Here is a 14640-nt window from a genome sequence, read left to right on the forward strand (position 1 = left end):
AACTCCCTATGTAAGCTCGGTCTGCATGGCATGTTTGTCCCTCACCCTCTGTGGTTTGGACCGATCATCCAAGGTCCCATCTCATGTCGTATCATAACAGTGACACTTATCCAGAGGTCAGAAAATAACTCTCTTCTTCTACCATGTATGTTCTCAGGATTGTACTCAGATCGTCAGTCTTGGCAGTGGGCATCTTTAGCCAGAAGGCTATCACACCAGCCCATCATGTAAAAATGACCAAGTTTATCCATCTCATTAGTATGTAAATGTACTTTCCATTTTAACAGCAAAATCATATGTATGTCAAAGAGTTACTTTAATATAAAATTTGTTTTGACTTATTGTGAGTTGGTTAGATTTTTGTGAGTCGGTTAGATTTATACACCTCTTTTATACACCTGGGAATGCCCAAGAGTTTCTCAGACAGAGGGGACCATGAGTAGGAAAAGTTTCTCTGCTCTAGAGAATAGGAAAGGAAATAGTGATAACGAAAAGGCTTGGGACTTGGAGCAGTAGAGGGTGATGAGGAATCAACTGGAGAAAACAGGCCTGGCCTTGGAGCTTGACACTTGCTTCTCTCTGGGCACTGGCTTACCCTGGTTCTCCTTCTGCAGAACCAGAAAGGCTGACACTAGAGGAAGTTGAAATATTTTCTAGAGACCAGCGTGTGCCGCAGAGCAGGGCCCTGGTCAGGTGTGTCAGGAAGACTCTGCCACTGTGTTGCTGCTTTGAGTAGGTTACAGGCTCAGCATCCAGTGACATGGAGCCCCAAGACTGCCTGCCCACCGGTGGCTCTGAAGATCTGAGAGTGAGCTGGGGGAGGGTGTGTCGTTCTCAGCCTTGTTTGCGAAAGACAGGACCAAAGCTCTCCAGTTAGACGTCTTTCTGGAGAAGGTCTGGGCTGGTGATGTGATGCTGGGTGAGTGTAGAAACGACACTGCCGGAGTCGAGCATGATCTTTTGTTGACACGCTCCTATCTGCTGGACTCTGCCTGCACCTTCAACAAAGTTCAGGAAGGAATAAGTGAACAATATGTGGTAAATAGGTCTAGATTCTAGAGCGGGCAGAGACGCTGAGCCAGATTCTTGTACGATGACATAGTTCCCCTGTCAGCATCCTTAATAACTTTAGCACAGCCTGTGACCTCCCCAGCTCCAATTCCTCACACCTTGGCGATGACCACATCATGCTTACCTCACAGCCATGTGTGGAGAGATCATTAGTGGCAGGCCGGAATGTTCTTTAGGGATGAATCATAGCGTGTAGTGAATGTGCTAATTTGAGGTTTCAAGGCCTTTGGGTTGGGATACTCTCCTGTCGTTCGAGCCCAACTACTAAAGGGTAGATGGGAACTGCTCTAGTTTAGAGTCAAGGGAATGGACCAGTTTCCTGACCATTGGTGTAGAATATGGATGAGATCTGAATGTGCATTGTAAGCTCAACTGTTTTGTTTGTTTTATTTTGCTAAGCGACCTTGAATGAGAGCAGCGGGGAAGAGAAGAGGAGGAGGAAGACTTGATTAAGAAAGGTGAGTTCAAGTGCACAAGGAAGGTGAAGTAGAGCAGTTCCCTTTACTGGGGCGAATGAGTCTCCTGACAACATTGTCCTGGTGGAGGATGGGGGGAGCCTTTGGGTGTGAAAGGTGAGATGCCATGGGAGGAGTGAGAAAGCATGTTGTTCAGCTTCTTGTGGCAAAACACCGGGGCAGAGGGCAGAGATCAACTTAAAGGAGAAGGATTTATTTTGCTTGGTGATTTCGGAGGCTCTGGTCCATGTAGAGTGGTTTTGCTGCTTCTGCACCATGATAAGGCACAACATCATGGTGAGTTGCAGAGTTGCTTACCTCCTCATGGCCAAAAATCAGAGATTAGAGATGATGAAAAGGATGGGCCAGGGATAAGACATGGTCCCCAAAGACAGTACTCAAGGATGCACTCTCTTCAAGCTTCCAACATCTCCCAAGTGTCCATCAAAGTGTAAGTCATCAATGGACCAATCCAGTGGTGGGGACAGAAGTGATCAGTCACTTCCCCAAAGTTCAACCACTGAACATTGTTATATTGGTGACTTCATTACATAAGCCATTGGTGGACTCTTATGATCCAAACAAGAACAGACACTTTGGAAGAAGGTTCTTAATTGGAGAGAAACCTAATGTCAAGAGAAAAATCCAGTGTTAGTTTATAAAATAAGATGCCTTAGGAAAGAAATTGTAGAGCATAAGACAACTCAATTATAGAGGTTTCAGTAGTCCGTGGATTGGTTACATTCAGATAGACTTGTTTCCATGCAGATATGTATAAGCACATATACATATCTGTATGTGTGTAATGCAACGAGAAGGAGCACCTCTGGATGTATGGGGCTTCATGACTTCATTGCTATGTTAATAGCTGTCTGTGTTCATTTTCCTAAGGTATTTTGTCCTATGTTGCTCACCTCGTTCTGCTTAGTCCATGATACACTTCAAGATGGTCAGGTTAGGAATCACTAAATTTTGTTGAGGTTGTAATATTTGAATGAGGTTATAAAATACTCAACTACATTTATCTTCTGATAAGGACCCAGTGGTGTTTTCGGGTTCTTATTGATTGATTTGCTGTATTAGCCAGGTGTTGATTCCTCACAGATGGAGAGAGCATAGTTCTTCCTCATTACTGGTAACGAGACTTCATGCACTACAGCGTTTCCCGTGATCGCTCTGCTACAGCAAAGGGCAGTGGTGGCCAGAGTGGGTCTCGTCCTGGTGTCTAGAGACTGGATTCAGGATTCATTTGGAGTTCTGGCAGGAACCAGATGACACAATCGACTGCTGCTATTTCAGAAAGTTAACAAGGAGGCATTCACAATGGCCCAGGAAGCCCTCAACAATAATACCAGACTCTAGAGTTAGCTGCAGAGAAGAGCCATTTCCATCATAATTCAGGCCTAGAGGATAAGGGCAAATGGTTATTAGCCTCTAAGAAGTGCTAGGTGTGGCGTGCCCCCTGGTAGGCAGTAATAGACATAGTGGTATAAGGGAAGTAAGTAGTCATGGGGATCGATCCCCAGCCAGGCTTTGCTACTGACCGCCTGGCAATCTGTGAGCCGGTGCTGTTGGCCAAGCCAAACCTGAGCCATTGGGAAGGGAACTCTGAATGGTGTGTGCTTGTCTTCCCAGCACAGAAGGGATGGAGAGATGCAAGGTGGTGGGTCTTGAGGAAGGAGTAAGTGAAGTCATTTCCTCTTCGCCAGACGGAGCCAGTGGATCACATTGCTACAGCATGCTTAAGGGAAGGGAATGTGTGCACTGAACAATAGAAAGCATTAGTTGCCGAAACTAGAGTTCTCATGGCCTCCAAATGGGAAATTAATTGAGCGAAAGCTTACTCACTTTGATAAATTTTCACAATGGAAATGAAAATTCTGTTTGTAGAAAAGAAATAATATTTTTAATTGGCAGTGCCTTGCCTGTAATGTCTGTAAATCTCGTAGAGAGCTTAAATCCATTTCCAAGCAAGGATTGGAACTTTTTCTGCCTAGTTCTAAAAAAGGATAGTAGTACAGGTTTTTTGTTTGTTTGGATTTGGTTTTTTTGGTGTGTGTGTGTGTGTGTGTGTGTGTGTGTGTGTGTGTGTGTGTGTTGTGTATTAATAAACTTAGGTACACGCATGTTGTCATTTATGCATGTGCTCAAATGTCTTCCTCAGTCATTCCTCACCATAGTTTTTTGAGGCAGCGTCTCTTATTGAACCTGGAGCTCACTGATTGGTCTAGGCTGGTTGTCTAGCAACCTTCACAAGTCCTTGTCTTGGATCCTGTTCTAAGAACTCTGGTTAGAGATGCACCCCACTGTTCCCAGCTTTTACCTGAGTGCTGAGGATCTGAGCTTGGGTCCTCGTGCTTGCCCAGCGAGGAATTTACCCACTAAGCCATCTCCAAAGCCTCCAAGGAGGTCAGCCTTGTATCTTACAAACAAGCTTCATGATTTTCTTAGCTAGAAACCATCCTGCAGGCTAGAACAGATATGAAGGTTTTGCAAATGAGAAATAGTTGAACTGGATCTTCCAAGCAGGATGGAAAGTGTGATATGCATTTAAAGTAATGAAATGGTATGTAAGAACACTTATGGCTTTGTGAGGCAAAGGCTGTAAGAGCTCCTGCATGTTTGTTGCTGTGTGTCAAGACTTTCCTTGGGGAGATATAATACGCATGTCTACTGCCCACGACAGACCCAAGTACGGATATTACCAAATTCCAGTTTGGTGAACCAATGAGTTTTATTGCGATTACTTACAAGAATATGGTAAGGGATTACTTATAAGTACAGAAATGACTCAGAGACAGCTGCATCACTAAAACCCACCCCAGCATGGATAGCAGCTCACAAAAGCTGGGAATCTGGAGCTCACTACACAGCCTGCAGGCACTCAACAGGTTGGAAAGTGTCCTGTCCAGGTAGCTCAGATGGCCTAAGACCCTGTAAAGTAATTCAGCTGGTTTCTGCTTCTTTGGGGCTGCTTGTTTGGTCTCTGCGTTTTCAGGGCTGCTTGGTTTGTCTGAGAGTAATTTTCAAGCAGCCTTTATTTTTTACTCCAGAGAGGGCGGGATCTAGTGAATCTGATCAGTTTCAGGGACTTCCTGAATGTATTTTGAGTCATTTACTATCTTTCTTACGGAGTTTCCTTGGGAGGTGAGATGTTTCAATCCAAGGACAGCTGAATATTGTTCCACCTGCTGTTTTTCAGAGATTTTAAATCACAATTTCATATATCTTCAGATAATCATAGAATTTGAGAACTGAAAATATACTTATTGAATTTGAGTCTTTTCAGCTTCTGAACTGATATTGGCCAGTATAATAACCCATCATGGAAGAATAATTCTCCACATTTAGCTTGGTAAGTTGGCATTGTGACATCATTTTAGCTTTTATCTCCCTTTAATTCTCTAAACTCTATAAATGCGTATATGATATTTCTATTTTACTGATAGGGAAACTGAGTTTCATGATGATTGAGTGAGAGAGAATAGAGGTGAAAGTCAGAATTTCTGCTCAGGCCCAAAGGCCAATTTTTCCCCATTATATCAGGCAGCATCTTCGCTTGACTTTACCCTTGTGGGACTGCGAGCCACATTACCAGCCATTAAATATCGTTTTTCATGTTGCAATTAAAACGCTATTTAATGCACATAATTTTTCAGTTTCCTCTGGGAATACAAAATTATGCACATATATATCTTTATATATGTACATTTCCTTCTGCTCCGAGTGGTAATAGTGACGATTTATATTGCTAGTGACACGCTGTAACTTTGCTATATATGCAAGATACAGAATTTTTTTACTTAGGACTGCTTTTATAAGCTTGTCGGCTCCCAGAGAGTTCTTTGAAGAATCTGTTCTGGGTTTTGTGACTATGCAAAAGTCAGCACAATCTTCTTTTGCCATAGCGTGCAGTTTATTGTTGGGTTTTAAACGCCCTCACGTTTCAAAATGGTCTCTGCCGATTCGTTGTTTGCTTGTACCGTTTATTTTTAGATGGAGAGTTGAGAATAAAATTGAGCTAGTAGTGGCTTCATAAACAATGGCCAGTGACATAATGTCCCAGGACAGAGGAGAAAAGAGGAAACAGGACAGTGTGTTGTTCCAGTTGGGTTCTCCCTATGGGCAACTATGGGTGCTGTGAACCATGAGATTATTGGTCACTGGTGGGTGCTGTAAGCCATGAGATTATTGGTCACTGGTGGATGCTGTAAACTGTGAGATTACTGGTGTACTGATTACATTTTTGTCAGTTTGACACAAGCCAGGGTCATCTGGGAAAAGGGACCCTCAACTGAAAAAAAAATGCTTTTGTTAGATTGGCCTGTGGCCTGTGGGGCATTTTCTGGATTAATAATTGATGTGGGAGGCCCCAGCCCACTGTGAGTGGTGCCAGCCCTGGGCAGGTGGTCCTGGGTAGTATCAACATGCAGGCTGAGCAACCCATGAGGAACAAGCCAGTTGGCAGTGTTCCTCTGCTCTAGTTCCTGCCTCTAGGTTCCTGTATTGTTTGAGTTTCTGCCTTGGCTTCCCTCAATGATGGACTGTCATTTGGAAATGGAAGATGTACAAAACCCTTTCCTCCCCAAGTTCATGGTCCTTAGCACAGCAACAGAGAAGCCAAGTAGGACACCTGATAATTCAGCCTCTTAAACGGAGTTGTACATATGCTTTTATAGCTTGGCTTAAGTAATCGAGTCATCCCATAAAATACATATATACATTTACACACACATGCTTTTGGGTATCCATATATACATAAGCAAATATGTGTCCAAATGAACTTATCACCTATGATTTCTGCTTTGCCACATTCTTTCATGTTAGAGTATGTTCAGGAAAATTAAAGTAAGAAATTCACGTGTATGAACACATTACTTTTATGCTCGTTTTTATGTCATCTGAGCCAAAGCAAACCGTTCTATACCTTACACGTGGAATGACTGAGAATGCTCACCTTCCCCCTTGGCAGCACACACAGCTTCACTCAACAGCTTGGGATTCTTTTAAGAAAGCTTCATTTGGTTATTAAAGGAAATGTGTTCAGTACAATAAGCATGGATGTGGACCATAAAAGCCATGCGTTCTCTGCCCACCCTGTGTTTCTGTGCAGTTTGCATCCATGCAGTTCTGCCGACAGTACTCAGTTACAGCATGCTAGGACCTGTTTGCCTGCAGCCCCCTGTAAGACTGTTATCCACTTCAGTCTTTCCCTCAATTTTAAAGACACGCCTCTTTGGGCTGGAGAGATGGCTCAGTGGTTCAGAACATTGACTGCTCTTCCAGAGGTCCTGAGTTCAATTCCCAATGACCCCATGGTGGTGGCTCATAACCATCTACAGTGGAATCCTATAACCTCTTCTGGAATAAAGTTGTATGTGCAGATAGAGCACTCTTATACATAAAATAAAAAATATACATAAAATAAAAAAGACATGCATCTTCCATGAAGAAAGGAAAAGAGCTCTTGTATTTGTCTACCTGGAAGCAAAAAAATGTGAGCTGGATTACCTTTCAGTATTATGCCTTAGCCCTTTTAAAATTTTATTTATTTATTTATTTATTTAATTTATTTATTTTTAATATAGGCAGGAAAGTTTCACCAGGTAGTCCTGGCTAGGCTTGATCTCACTTTGTAGACCAGGCTGGCCTGGAACTTAAAGAGACTCACCTGTTTCTGCCTCCAGGTAGTGACATTAAAAGTGACCACCACACCTGGCTGTTAGCTTTTTTGTTTTTAAAGCAAATGGTCAAATGACAGCTGCATCTGGCGCTCATCAAATTGGATCTTAGACGTCATCCTATACCACTCAGTGCGTCCTACTACGGCAGCTCTCAAGGCACATCAATTTATTTAAACATTGGACAGTTTAAACACCGACAGTGATGATTTACGTGTTCTACTGTGTCTCGCTCACCTCCTAAGAAACACAGAGCAAAGGGAAACATAACAGAGGGAGAATGCTGTTCACAGAAGGAAATCCACCTCTTCTGGGCTTTTTTCTATCCTCTCGTCCAGCGTAGGTTTTTATTCAGTATGTAAAAAGCATTAGTATGTAAATGATTTGGCATGAACTTCTTAAAAATCATTTACAGAAGCGAACTGCTAAGAACTCTTCCACCTATGTGAAGGAGAGTCCCACATTTAGTCAACACATTTGTGTTGGAGTCTGCTATTGATCAGATCACAGATGTCCTTCAGTAGCCCATGTGAAAGTCTTGATCCCTAGGCCACTGCTCTAGGGACAGATTGTAAGGTAGGTCCTAGCTGGGTACACACCTTTAGTCCCAGCACACTGGAGGCAGAGGTAGGTGGATCCCTGTGCATCTGAGGCCACCTGGATCCTCATAGAGAATTCCAGGCCAGCAGAGTTGTCTCAAAACCACCAACAAAAATATCACAAAGAAAGACAAAGACAAGGTGGGCAGGGCTATTGGAAGGTCTTTAGGCCATAGTGAGGATGGTCACTAAGGGGAAAGTAGGGCCTCAGCCCCTTGTTCTTTCTCTCTTCTTCTTTCTGGCCATGAGGTGAGCAGTTGAGGTATGCTGTGCCCCCCCAACCACATTGTACTGCCTCTCCACAAGCTGCAGACAACGAGCCAGCTCATCACCAGATGAAACTTTCATTCAAGTCAAAGTGAACTTATTTTCCCTTGGAGTTGGTTACTGAGGATCCTTGCTGTGGTCACAAGGCTGACTAATGGAGCTTCCTACCGTTGGTCCGTGTCAGTGAAACCAATCTGTCTGGATCCGTTAAAGGAAACCTCCTTGTTATTATTTTTTTTTAAGTTTATTAATTTATAAAAGTTTCCATTTCCGCCCCTCCTCCCAACACCCTCCCACTCCCCCCACTCCCTCTCCTCCTCCCTCTCCATCCCTAAGAGCAGTCAGGGTTTCCTGCCCTGTGGGAAGTTCAAGTTCCTCCCCCCTCCCTCCAGGTCCAGGAAGGTGAGCATCCAAACAGACTGGATCCCAAACATCCAGTATATGCAGAGGAAAAAAGTCCCAGTGTCATTGTCAATGGCTTTTCAGAAAGACCCCGTGCCAGCCACATTCAGAGAATCTGGCCACATTCAGAGAATCTGGCTAGATCACGTGCTCGTTCAGTCCCAGTCCAACTGGCCCTGGTGAACTCTCATTAGATCAGTCCCCTTGTATCAGTGGGTGAACACACTCCTCACGGTCTTGCCTTTCTTGATCATGGTCTCCCTCCTTATGCTCCTCATTTAGACCTTGGGGGCTCAGTCCAGTGCTCCAATGTGGGTCTCTGTCTCAATCTCCATCCATCAACGGGTGAAGGTTCCCTCTGGTCTTGCCTTCGTGCTCACGTTCTCTTTCCTTCTGCTTCTTGTTTGGACCTAGGGAGTTAAGTCCAGTGTTCTAATGTGGGTCTCTGTCTCAATCTCCATCCATCGCCAGATGAAGGTTCTATGGTGATATGCAAAATATTCATCAGTATGGTTATGAGCCAAGGCCGGTTCAGGCACCCTCTTCTCTGTCCAGAGAACAATCTGGGGATCTCTCCTTGGACCTGGGATCCCCTTTATAATCAAATCTCTTGTAAACCCTAAAATGACTCCCTTAGTTGAGATATATACTTCTCTGATCCCATATCCATCCTTCCTACCTCCCCCCCATCCCAATCCCCCGAGCTTTCCCCATTCCTCCCCTACTCCCTTCTCTTTAACCCTCTCCCCTTCCAACAACCCCCCACCCCCCATGCACCTGAGGTTGCCTGGCACTCTTGTCTACTTCCAATCTCCAGGAGGTTAACTACATGATTTTCTTCAGGTTCACCTTCTTATTTAGCTTCTCTAGGATCACGAATAATAGGCTCAAAGGCCTTTAATTATGGCTAGAATCCACTTATGAGTGAATACATACCATTTTCCTCTTTTGGGGTCTGGGTTACCTCACTCAGTAAAGCGTTTTCTATGCCCATCCATTTGCATGCAAAATTCAAGATGTCATTGTTTTTTTACCGCTGAGTAAAACTCTAATGTATATATGTTCCACACCTTTTTTTAACCATTCTTCTATTGAGGGGCACCTAGGTTGTTTCCATGTTCTGGCTATTACAAATAGTGCTGCTATGAACATAGTTGAACAAATGCTTTTGTGGTATGATAGGGCATCTCTTGGGTATATTCCCAAGAGTAGAATTGCTGGGTCCTGAGGGAGGTTGACTCCCAGTTTCCTGAGAAACCGCCACACTGATTTCCACAGTGGCTGCACGAGTTTGCATTCCCACCAACAATGGATGAGAGTTCCCCTCTCTTTACATCCTCTCCAGCATAGGCTATCATTGGTGTTTTTGACTTTAGCTAATCTGACCGGTGTAAAATGGTATCTCATAGTTGTTTTGATTTGCATTTCCCTGATCGCTAAGGATGTTGAGCATGACCTTAAGTGTCTTTTGGCCATTCGAAGTTCTTCTGTTGAGAATTCTCTGTTCAGATCAGCACCCCATTTTTTAATTGGGTTAATTAGAGTTTTAGTGTCTAGTTTCTTGAGTTCTTTGTATATTTTGGAGATCAGGCCTTTGTATGATGAGGGGTTGGTGAAGATCTTCTCCCAGTCAGAAGGTAGCCTTTTTGTCTTACTGACAGTGTCCTTTGCTTTACAGAAGCTTCTCAGTTTCAGGAGGTCCCATTTATTCATTGATTCTCTTATTGTCTGTGCTACTGGGGTTCTACCTAGGAAGTGGTCTCCTGTGCCTATGTCTTGTAGACTACTTCCCACTTTCTCTTCTATCAGGTTCAAAGTGGTCAGATTAATGTTGAGGTCTTTAATCCATTTGGACTTGATTTTTGTGCATGGTGATAGATATGGATCTACTTTCATTCTTCTACAGGTTGACATCCAGTTATGCCAGCACTATTTGTTAAAGATGCTTTCCTTCTTCCATTGCATACCTTTAGCTCCCTTGTCGAAAATCAAGTGTTCATAGGTTTGTGGGTTAATATCTGGGTCTTCTATTCGATTCCATAGGTCGACTTCTCTGTTCTTCTGCCAGTACCAAGCTGTTTTCAATACTGTAGCTGTGTAATAGTGTTTGAAGTCAGGGATGGTTATACCTCCAGAAGTTCCTTTATTATATAAGATTGTTTTGGCTATCCTGGGTTTTTTGTTTTTCCATATAAAATTTATTATTATTCTCTTAAGGTCTGTGAAGAATTTTGATGGGATTTTGATGGGGATTGCATTGAATCTATAGATTACTTTTGGTAGAATTGCCATTTTTACTATGCTGATCCTCCCAATCCACGAGCAGGGGAGATCTTTCCATTTTCTGGTATCCTCCTTAATTTCTTTCTTCAAAGACTTAAAGTTCTTGTCAAATAGGTTTTTCACTTCCTTGGTCAGAGTTATCCCAAGATATTTTATGCTATTTGTGACTATCGTGAAAGGTGAAGTTTCTCTGATTTCCCTCCCTTCTTCTTTATCCTTTTTGTATAGGAGGGCAACTGATTTTTTGGAGTTGATCTTGTATCCTGCCACATTACAAAAGGTGTCTATCAGCTGTAGGACTTCTTTGGTAGAGTTTTTGGGGTCGCTCATGTATACTATCATATCGTCTGCAAATAATGAGAGTTTAACTTCTTCCTTTCCAATTCGAATCCCCTTGATCCCCTTATGTTGTCGTATTGCTATTGCTAGAACTTCAAGCACTATATTGAAGAGGTATGGGGAGAGTGGACAGACTTGTCGTGTTCCTGATTTCAATGGAATGGCTTTGAGTTTCTCTCCATTCAGTTTGATGTTAGCTGTCGGCTTGCTGTAAATAGCTTTTATTATATTTAGGTATGATCCTTGTATCTCCAATCTCTTCAACACCTTTGTCATAAAGGGATGTTGAATTTTGTCAAATGCTTTTTCAGCATCTAATGAAATGATCATACGGTTTTTCTCCTTCAGTTTATTTATATGATGGATTACATTGATAGATTTGCGTATGTTGAACCAGCCCTGCATCTCTGGGATGAAGCCTACTTGATCATAATGGATAATTTTTCTAATGTGTTCTTGGATTCGGTTTGCCAGGATTTTGTCAAGAATTTTTGCGTCGATGTTCATGAGTGAGATTGGCATGTAATTCTCTTTCTTGGTTGTGTCTTTATGTGGTTTTGGTATCAGGGTAACTGTAGCTTCATAAAAAGAGTTTGGCAATGACTCTTCTGTTTCTATATTGTGAAATACCTTAAGGAGTATAGGTATCAGCTCTTCTTGGAAGTTCTGGTAGAATTCTGCATTGAAACCATCTGGCTCTGGGCTTTTTTTGGTCGGGAGGTTTTCGATAACAGCTTCTAATTCTTCGTGACTAACAGGTCCATTTAGATTGTTCACCTGGTCTTGATTTAACTTTGGTAAATGGTATTTATCTAAAAACCAATCCAGTTCTTGTACATTATCCAACTTTGTGGCATATAAACTTTCGTAGTAAGATCTAATGATTCTCTGAATTTCCTCTGTGTCTGTTGTTATGTCCCCCTTTTCATTTCTGATCTTATTAATTTGAGTGTTCTCTCTCTGCCGTTTGATTAGTTTGGCTAGGGGTTTGTCAATCTTGTTGATTTTCTCCAAGAACCAACTTTTTGTTTCGTTGATTCTTTGGATTGTTTTCTGTGTTTCTATTTTGTTGATTTCAGCCTTCAGTTTGATTATTTCCATTCTTCTACTCCTCCTGGGTGAGTCTGCTTCTTTTTTTTCCAGAGCTTTCAGGTGTGCTGTTAAGTCTCCAATGTGTGCTTTCTCCATTTTCTTTAATTGGGCACTTAGTGCTATGAACTTTCTTCTTAGCACTGCTTTCATTGTGTCCCATAGGTTTGAGTATGTTGTGTCTTTATTTTCGTTAAATTCAAGGAAGACTTTAATTTCTTTCTTTATTTCTTCCTTGACCCAGGGATGATTTAGTAGTTGACTGTTCAACTTCCACGCGTTTGTAGGCTTTCTGGTGTTCAAATTGTTATTGAATTCTAACTTTATTCCATGGTGATCCGACAAGACACAGGTGGTTACTAATATTTTTTTGTATCTGTGGAAGTTTGCTTTGTTACCGAGTATGTGGTCAATTTTCGAGAAGGTTCCATGAGCTGCAGAGAAGAAGGTATATTCTTTGCTATTTGGGTGGAATGTTCTATAGATATCTGTTAAGTCCATTTGATTCATTACCTCTAGTAATTCTCTTATTTCGCTGTTGAGTTTCTGTCTGATTGACCTGTCCATTGGTGAGAGAGATGTGTTGAAGTCTCCTAATATTAGTGTGTGTGGTTTGATGACTGCCTTGAGTTCTAGAAGTGTTTCTTTTAAAAAAAAAGTGGGTGCTTTTATATTAGGGGCATAGATATTCAGGATTGAGACTTCCTCCTGATGAATTGTTCCTGTTATGAGTATGAAATGTTCATCTCCATCTCTTCTGATTGATTTTAGTTTGAAGTCAATTTTGTTAGATATTAGAATGGCCACACCCGCTTGTTTCTTAGGTCCGTTTGCTTGGAAAACCTTTTCCCAGCTCTTTACTCTGAGTAGATGTCTATCTTTGTGGTTGAGGTGTGTTTCTTGTAAACAGCAGAATGTTGGATCCTGTTTTCGTATCCATTCTCTTAGTCTGTGCTTTTTTATAGGTGACTTGAGTCCATTAATATTAAGTGATATTAATGACCAGTGGTTGTTGATTCTGGTTATTATTTTTGTGTGTATGTGTGTGTAGCAGAGTTTGTGTGTTTCTCTTCTTGAGTTGTGGTTGTGAAGGGTCGCGAGATGTCTGGGTTATTGTAGGCAGTGTTGACAATGTTGGATTCCTTGGGTTGCGATTTTCCTTCTATTACTTTCTGTAAGGCTGGATTTGTGGCTACGAATTGTTTAAATTTATTTTTATCCTGGAATATTTTGTTTTCTCCGTTGATAGTAAATGATAGCTTGGCTGGGTATAGTAGTCTGGGTTTGCATCCATGGTCTCTTAGTTTCTGCAGTACCTCTATCCAGGACCTTCTGGCTTTCATGGTTTCCATAGAGAAGTCCGGTGTGAACCTGATAGGTTTACCTTTATAAGTTACTTGACCTTTTTCCTTAGCATCTCTTAATATTCTTTCTTTAATCTGTATGTTTTGTGTTTTGATTATTATATGATGAGGGGATTTTTTTTTTTTGATCTAGTCTATTCGTTGTTCTGTATGCTTCTTGAACCTTCATAGGAATATCGTTCTTTAGGTTGGGAAAGTTTTCTTCTATAATTTTGTTGAATATATTTTCTGGGCCTTTGATCTGGAATTCTTCTCCTTCTTCAATCCCTATTATTCTTTTTTTTAAATATTTATTTATTTATTATGTATACAATATTCTGTCTGTGTGTATGTCTGCAGGCCAGAAGAGGGCACCAGACCTCATTACAGATGATTGTGAGCCACCATGTGGTTGCTGGGAATTGAACTCAGGACCTTTGGAAGAGCAGGCAATGCTCTTAACCACTGAGCCATCTCTCCAGCCCAATCCCTATTATTCTTAGATTCGTTTTTTTTATTGTGTCCCAGATTTCTTGAATGTTTTATGAAGAGAATTTGTTGGATTTGCCGTTTTCTTTGATCAGAGTGTTTATTTTCTCTATGGTATCTTCAGAATCAGAGATTCGTTCTTCTATCTCTTGTATTCTATTGGTTATACTTGATTCTGTAGTCTCCGTTCGTTTACCTAGGTTTTCCATATCCAGCCAGTTCTCGGTTTGTGTTTTCTTCATTGCCTCCATTTCAGTTTTCAATTCTTGAACTGTTTCCTTTACCTGTTTGATTGTTTTTTTCTTGGTTTCCCAGGGTATCATTCACGGATTTACTCATTTCTTCAAACTTTTTGTTATACTTCTCATCCATTTCTTTACTTATTTCTTCAAACTTTTTGTTATACTTCTCATCCAATTCTTTAAGGGAGTTATTCATATCCTGTTTAAGGGACTCTATTGCTTTCATAATGGCACTTTTTCCACTTCTTCTGGATTAAGGTGTTCAAGTCCTTCTATTGTAGGGTCGTTGGGATCTGGTGTTTTCATGTCGTTTTTCAGATTGTTGGAGGAGGTCTTGCCTTGGCATCTGCCCATCTCTTCCTTCAAATGCTCTCTATTGG

At 41.7% G+C, this 14640-nt stretch overlaps 1 protein-coding gene across 16 annotated transcripts in view; it reads left to right on the top strand.

Moving 5' to 3' along the window:
• The window catches only part of Lypd6b (LY6/PLAUR domain containing 6B), a 176738-nt gene that overhangs the window by 143296 nt on the left and 18802 nt on the right, over window positions 1–14640 (top strand). For 10 of the 16 annotated variants that reach the window (XM_085681141.2, XM_085681149.2, XM_085681144.2 and 7 more), the window contains one exon: window positions 1471–1529. The exons of 4 other annotated variants lie outside the window; for them this stretch is intronic. The gene's annotated coding sequence lies outside the window, so the exon portion shown is untranslated. Of the gene's footprint in view, window positions 1–1470; window positions 1530–4806; window positions 4882–14640 lie in introns of all 16 variants that reach the window. 2 more of the 16 variants (XM_085681145.2, XM_087899933.1) reach the window with 2 other exon arrangements.

This window comes from Myodes glareolus, chromosome 21 (genome assembly GCF_982192425.1).
Source record: "Myodes glareolus chromosome 21, mMyoGla1.1, whole genome shotgun sequence".
Taxonomy (NCBI): Eukaryota; Metazoa; Chordata; class Mammalia; order Rodentia; family Cricetidae; genus Myodes; species Myodes glareolus.